We start from the raw sequence: 7,500 nt of genomic DNA, 5'->3' as shown, positions 1-7,500 counted from the left end.
ACAAGTGATTCCAGCTCCTTCTCCTTTTGTAGCAAGGGGTGATAGTGTTTCGGTGGCCTACCTCTACACTTTGGTCTATCTGGTTCAACCATCCTAAATTTGGTGACATCATTTACAGATGCGTCAGCAAGTAACCAAAGGTATTCATCCTTGTCAGTTTATAACTATGTCATCTCACCTCTTCAACTGATGAATGGCTTTCAGCAGTGCTTGTGGAGGTTTAGGGCCCTTTCGATGAATATAATTCAACACCACCGACCGTAGAGTTGACGCTGCAAGGTCACAAAATTCTTCTGTGAAGACAAGAAACTCAACTGAGTCAAATAACACTCCGCGTGAAAAACGCAACTAAATAAATTACCCACCAGTGTTCAGCATCAAACCCTTTAGTTGAATTCTCAAGCAAAAAATGGGCAACAAGCTTTCTTTCAAATAACTTTTGACTAACAAGAATTAGTGAAATTTCCAATTGTTACCAAAAGACTGTGCAGAATTGACTACAAACAAATACAAATAAGCCAGACAACAGAGATCACAGATCGCAATTGTTCAATTCCTTCTCTGTCTTCGTTAAACCCATAAGTTACCAGAGGATTTTCCATTTGGTTTCAGTAGTCTACATGATAGCAGACTTGATAAAATATTAGAAATACAGCTCACTTTGATTGCGGCTCGACGGGCAATAGATTGTTGTTGAAAGTTCATTACTCGTCGCTTTTATGATTCCACACATTTAATTTTCACCGCTTCACTGCCTGTCTTGTTTATCCAGTTGTGACCCTTCACGCAAAAAGGGGGCTTATGGATTTTACTGAAAACCGTGAATTTTTTTCACGGTCAAGGTGCATGAAATTCATTTTTCACGCTGTGAAATTCAATTTTCACTTTTGGCGTGAAACTAATCACGCTGTGAAATTGGGAGTGAAATATTAATATTCACGGCGTGAAACAAGGGTAAAATTTCACGCCGTGAAATTACTCAGATTGTTCAGAAATCAGTCACACCATGATAATCTACTGGCACTCAGGACAAAAAGAATGTCTTATCGCAGGGTACGAGAAATCTGTGAAAGCTGATTCATAGCTGATCAACGCCAAGAAGAGGAAGAATTTTCATTCCTGAATATTCACGCCTGGAAAATGTCACATTGTAAAGAAATTTCTGATGACCACCTAATTGTTATAAAGCTCAGGAAAAAGTAAATTCTACCCCCTGAAAGCGACAAAGAATTGCAAAATCGGTTATTTTGCTGGTGACTTTCTCGTACATTTTCACTGGTTTGTTGACATGACTGAAACAGATCAAGTGAAATACTAATCTTTTTTACTAATCTTCAGGGGGATTATTATGGAAATGTTTACCGAAATTGTCCGAGTATTGATCTTTGTAATTATCAGTGACTTACCGCTTTTAGTGCATTTCTCTTGCCGTGCCGTGCAAATTTTTTTTTTCGATGTAACGAAGGCTCAACTAATCGTGCAGTATCCCACTTTCTTTGTTAGTTCAGCGACTGGCATTCCTCACGCAATCGCTAAAATTTCGATCATTGCTCCCGACGCACTGTAAACTTTACTACTTAAATGGTCAAGATTCTTATAAATGCTTGCACTTTTCAACTTTTTCGCAAGAGGTCTCTCAGAGTGAAATCGATACCTGCTTGATGTCAGCTAAATCCTTTTTTTTTTTCTGTTCTGTGCCGGGATGATGAACTAACTTTTCATCTAAATGGTGTAAAGCATTTCGGGATTCGCTGTATTTCAAGTTCAATCCCTTATCAACATAATTGTAATTTTGCCAGTTACTCTTTCCCTAAAACGCTGTAATTCCTAACAACGCTTGTTATGGTTCCTGTGAAATACAGTAATATCAGCAGTTCTTTCCTTTGACTGTCCAACCGAAGCTAATATTTATAATATGTTCACAAAGTAAATACTGGGTTTCCCAAGTAATTGTGTATTACCCAATAATGTTCCTTTTATTATCGTTTTTTGTTAAACTAACATTTACAACTGCAAAATCATTCAGCTTTGATATAAAGTTCAAATCGTTATTTGTTGCTTGTCACGATCTACTCTTCGTTACTAAACAAAACCTAGACCGTCTCGCTTGACCTCGCTTCTCTCTACTGCCTGCAGTTGGTTTTTCTGTCGAATTTTTCGCTCAAGGTTAATTTCTCTCTCTTGCCAAAAAAGCTCAAGCCGACCCAATAAAAAAGACCACATTGTTTTGCAAACGTGCTCGCTGGGCAAGAACTCAGGGTGTTTTAGCAATAAAGGTGGAATGCAAGCAGTCTATTGTTTCTCCTTGCCTCCTCTGCAGAAGTTCTGTTTGTTCGTCACGCATTACCTACTAAAGTTGGGTGGTCATAGGAATCTCGACAGTCTGCTCTTGACGATTTCAGATTTTCCAACATCAAAATCATTAAAATTGAAAACTTCGAGAAAGTTCAGAATCAACAAACCTACGCTTCATTTTATATAAACTTTATCCTATGTTCCTAGGAAAACATAAGAAGTCCTCCTCGGCTCAATAGAGAGCTTAAGAGTCGACGAAAACACCACAAAACAATAATATCACTGGTTAAAAGAGCATAATCGTGCTGCACGTGCAGCATGGATTTTAGCAAGCATGTTTCCGGTCCTTTGCATGACGACGACTTGAAATCACAAAATTTTAGGTTATGATGACAACCCGACCATGCAACAAAGAATCTTTCATTCTCTATTTTCAGTCAGAAACTGCTCGTACCAATTTATTTTTAGGATACTTCGCCCACATTGTACGACGTGAACGAGAAGGAATAATTGCCTAAGACTTAGAATGTACTGTTAATGAGATACCACTAATAAGTCATGATCTCTCGCTAGGTACGCTTTGTGATGACAAGGTGTAAGATCAGCGCGAATATTCCTTTCATTATATTAATAATTATGTGGTACCCTCCTTAATGTCTTTTTTCGATTTACTGGTAATATATGACACACCGGCGCCCATTTGCATAAGTCCGAATCAGACTGTCGGAGGCGCACTGGTCTGCTGACAAAGCTTGGACTTCTTCAGTTCTCTACATTTCAGGTTTATTGTGCTTGCTATCTCTCTGGCCACATGATCTGAATTTTCCATGGTCGGAATTGGAGGAAATGCAGCAGTCACTAATCCTGAAACAAGAAATTACTTTCCTCATTACTTTTGACTCGTTCACTCCTGTTGTATCATGGCTTAAAGACTTGATAATCTGGAATGAAATTTTCAGATTGACAATTTCTGCAGACAGCTAACAAGTCAGTGCAATGGCATTTTTCTCTCCCTATTGTTTCTACCTTAAGAATGTTTAAAATCTCTTCTTGAACTGAGTGTAACAAGAGTGTAGGAATCATTCTTTAGCAGGATCGACTACCATGCAATGATCAATATCTTGATTGGTCAATACTTACGGTTTATCAGTCCAATCTTGTATTGATCAAGCTTGTCTTTGCCCGCGTTGCCACTTACATTGGAACAAGCAAGTTCCTCCGCGCTAAAAATCTCTTCTAAACATTTACGAATATATTTTTCCCTCGAGGACACTGTTTTCCGACAATTTTTCAGCTTACTGGCTGTCTCCTTTGGCAGGTTGGAAACAATGGGGAAATGCTTGTTTGATGTTGTGGGCGATGCGTTGGTGTGATTGGCGTTGACTGTGTATTGTTGAGCGTGGAACAGTCGGGTTGGAAAAACTGTACAGACTGTGTGATGGATGTGGCTGTCGCAGAGGACGTAGATTTGTTTATGGATTGGTTTTGCGGTAGTGATTGTGAAGAGACTGAATCGATCGGTAATTGAACGTTCGGAATGTTGTTTTTAGGAGGCTGGCTGTGAGGATCTTGGAGCGAAAAAGGAACAAGGCAAATTCCAGCTTCTATTGCTGCTAATCTAGCCTCTATCGCTGACATCATATTGAACATTAGATCGGTTTTTCCATGCAGGCTTTCCAAACAATCCTTCATTATCTTGACATCCAAACAAAGAAGTGCAGTTTCGTATTATGCATGGCTCGTGAATTGTTTATAAAATTTTACCGTTTATTCACTTAGGGTGCTTTGAAAGTGCTAATAATGATGTCTGATGATCGCATGTTACACACAATCACGACCTAACATAAAAAAATACTTTTAATTCTTTTGTGTAATAAGATTTATGTATTAGCACAGGGAAGGGGGATGCGAATGGGTCGAAATCATTCCCTAACAGATTTAGGATAGCAAAGAGAGAAACGTGAAATTCCTTTTCTGTAGAGCAATTTTGTTCTTCAGCGAATATGTGCAACAGATCACTGTTACTGCCTTCTCGCAACAGGCAGAAATTGAATATTACATAAAAAACTGTCAAGTACACATAAGAATAATTTATTACTCACGCAATGCAATGTGTGTATACGTTAAAATGGAACTTTAAGACTGAGTTAACTACCTCAGAAATTTGTCCTGTGTTTGGAAGGTAATCTATGTCATTCTCCCATATTCCTCTTAAATCATCATAGTCGTTGTCCTCGTCCTCATCGTCAAGCAGCTGGAGTGCAGACGTTCGCACATGTTCAACATCGCTTGAAATGTTCACTTGGCTGCGGCGTTTCACAAAATCAGGCGGCTGTCCGGGTTGTGGTAGGTCTGCCTTCCCATTTTTTACGCTAGTAATATTGTCAAGTTTTCGCTTGCTTACCCCTTCTTTTGCACCCCTTGTCTGATGCTGTTTCGTGATGCCCACCAAATCAAGGCTCGTCCTTTCTTTGGGATCTGTTCTGCCATTGGCGACGTCATCCCTTCCTTTTGGTGCAGATTGTTCTTTGACAGTTTTTTCTTCCACTCTTAATCTTTCATTTCTTTTCAAGATGTATTCTTCGTAACACTTTGACTCAGACACATTTTCAGAGTGGGCTGATTCCTTCCTAACCAATTCTTTTAATGGTACGTTGTCTTCCGAGTCTTCTGAATCTTGTTCAGATGTTTCATTGCCTAAAATTATTCGGGTGACTCAAAGTAAAACTTTTCATCATCATATTAATACTAATACTACTACTAATAATAATACTAATACTAATAATAATAATAATAAGAAGAAGAAGAAGAAGAAGAATTAGCAACTATTCACCGAAATGGTGGATATTTACAGTGTCACGAAGCGGCGAGGTAAATCACCACTAGTCACCACCACTGAGGTGAATAGTTGTTTTAGTATACACTAAAACAGTGAGATGATATAGCACAAACGGATGATTTTAACTCATTTATTCATGCAAAGATTACAACGTTTTCGGGCGCAAATTTCGGAGGTAAAGAGTTAACTATTATCCTGCCAAATTGCACGGAATATCGCCTTATACTTAGCCAACGAAGCAGTAGGCCGAGTAGGCTAAAATCGAGCGATATTCCGCAAGATTGAGCATGATCATTTTATTATTCAACACATTGATGATCAAGCACAATTTTCTACGTTTATTGGAGTTTGAGTAGCCAATCAGCGCGCGAGCTCAACGCTATCCACTGTTTTAGTATATGTACTAATAAACTTTATTCAAGTGTCATGTAAATTTAGCATGGTGTTGCTAATTGGGAACACCATAACATAAATAAAAACAAATAATGAAATATAAAAATTTCCACTTAGATGTATGTACTAATATACATTTTCTATAATAATAGAAATATAAATATTCCCTACGAGTTCAAGTCAAAGACGCCTTTTAGAGAACTTAGAGAGGCCCCAAACGCCCACAAAAGGAAAGGAGAAAAATAAAATTGACATACCTTTGGTTTTAGGTTTCCATGACTCCACGACAACAGCATCATAACATCCCCGGCCAAATTTAACACACACTTTTTGACCAATGTCTAATGGCCCATCTGGATTGATGTCCTTTCTCCTTATTTCTTGCTCAACTCCTTGCCATTTGTCCTTCGTGCGCCATTCGATAAGAACTTTCTCCTTCACCATTGTTGCTTACAAGTAGGCAGTTCGGCTGATCGATAATTTTACGCGACAGAGATATTGGAATAGTGGAAAAGTCCTTCCGAGGGACTATTATTTATAGGCGTAGTTGGCGTGTCGGAATTTTTGCACTGCAAAATTGTTTCCGTTTAAAAGACCATTTTCGTGATCGAGATCAGAGAACAAGATAGTGAAATCTGGTCTTGTACAGATGTAAACCATAGTTCTGTACGGCTCACAGACAAACTGATTCGCAAACAAGCATGAACCAACAAAAAACATTAAGCTGTACAACATCAGTAAACATGAAGCCCGTCACAATTACTTTTAAAATCAACCTCAATGAAGTAAATATCAGCCAAACATTCTTTCGTGTTCTAATAGCAGAAGTATTGAGATGATCATAGCACGCAAGGGAAACGTTTACCCCGGGACGTTCACACCCTTTTACCGTGACTTTAACTAAAATAATGAGGGTTGCAAGAGCGTCCTGTAGCACGCAAGACAAACGTTCACGCCTATTAGCCTGACTAGAATAACGAAAAAGCTTGTATCATCATAATCTGATTGTCCTAGTAGTCATGGTTTCCCCTAAAGGTAACATTGCGCAAAGCGCACTTAAACCCTTGACACCACAAGACGAGGCAATGAAAGCTCTGCGATCGTTTGAAGTAGCAATGAAAACCTTGGAGAGTGCATGTTGTTTGTATACGGAGTTCACAGATTTTGGAGATCCATACGATGATAATTTACAGCCACGCAGACGGGAGCTGCAGTGAACTTACAAGAGTACGTAAAGTGTGCTGAACTCGTACGTAATTTTTTCGATTGCATATGTCATGTTATGAGCATTAACAAAAAATTAACACCTGTTAATTTTGTTGACCTAGTTCTTACACACCCTGAAGAAGGGCACTGAATGTGTTCGAAATATAGGTGTCAAACGTAAATACTGTGGTGAGACGGTCTGTATTAATTTGTGCATATATACATAAATTCTAGGAAAATATTTCTTTTTCTTTTATTTTAAGAACAAAACACTAACTAAAATTTTAATGACATCTTAACCACAACAGTTCTGAAGGTTGGCATCGAAGCCTTGGGAGAGATGATAGAAGTCGATAAGATATTTACTGTGCCAGAAGATGAAGATAACAAAGATAACAAAGAAGCATGGATGAGCAAAGAGCTGCAGTCTGTAAAGCAATGCGTCATCCGTCTGGTCATCACTGTGTAGCTATTGTATATTAAAAACAAATTAAAGCCAATTTTTTTCGTTTAAGCACTGTTCATCTCAATCAGTTGTAATTTATTGCCCTTTAAGCTTAAGATGAGAAAGCTTTTGTGGATATGATAGGCTGCGTGAAGGACGAAATTATCACGCTGAAAGCTTACTGCATCCTTAGCGGGGGAGGGAGAGGTAGGGTGTGGTCAAAGTGGCTTGCATGTGATACAGCATGATGACTGCTTGACAAGCAAGGCGACGTGTTCAAGCTGTGTAATTCTTTATTAGCATCCTCAAGCACGCAATAACA

This window comes from Montipora foliosa, chromosome 7, assembly GCF_036669935.1.
Source record: "Montipora foliosa isolate CH-2021 chromosome 7, ASM3666993v2, whole genome shotgun sequence".
Lineage (NCBI taxonomy): Eukaryota > Metazoa > Cnidaria > Anthozoa > Scleractinia > Acroporidae > Montipora > Montipora foliosa.
The sequence above is the reverse complement of the archived record's forward strand: the minus strand, read 5'-3'. Positions refer to the sequence as shown.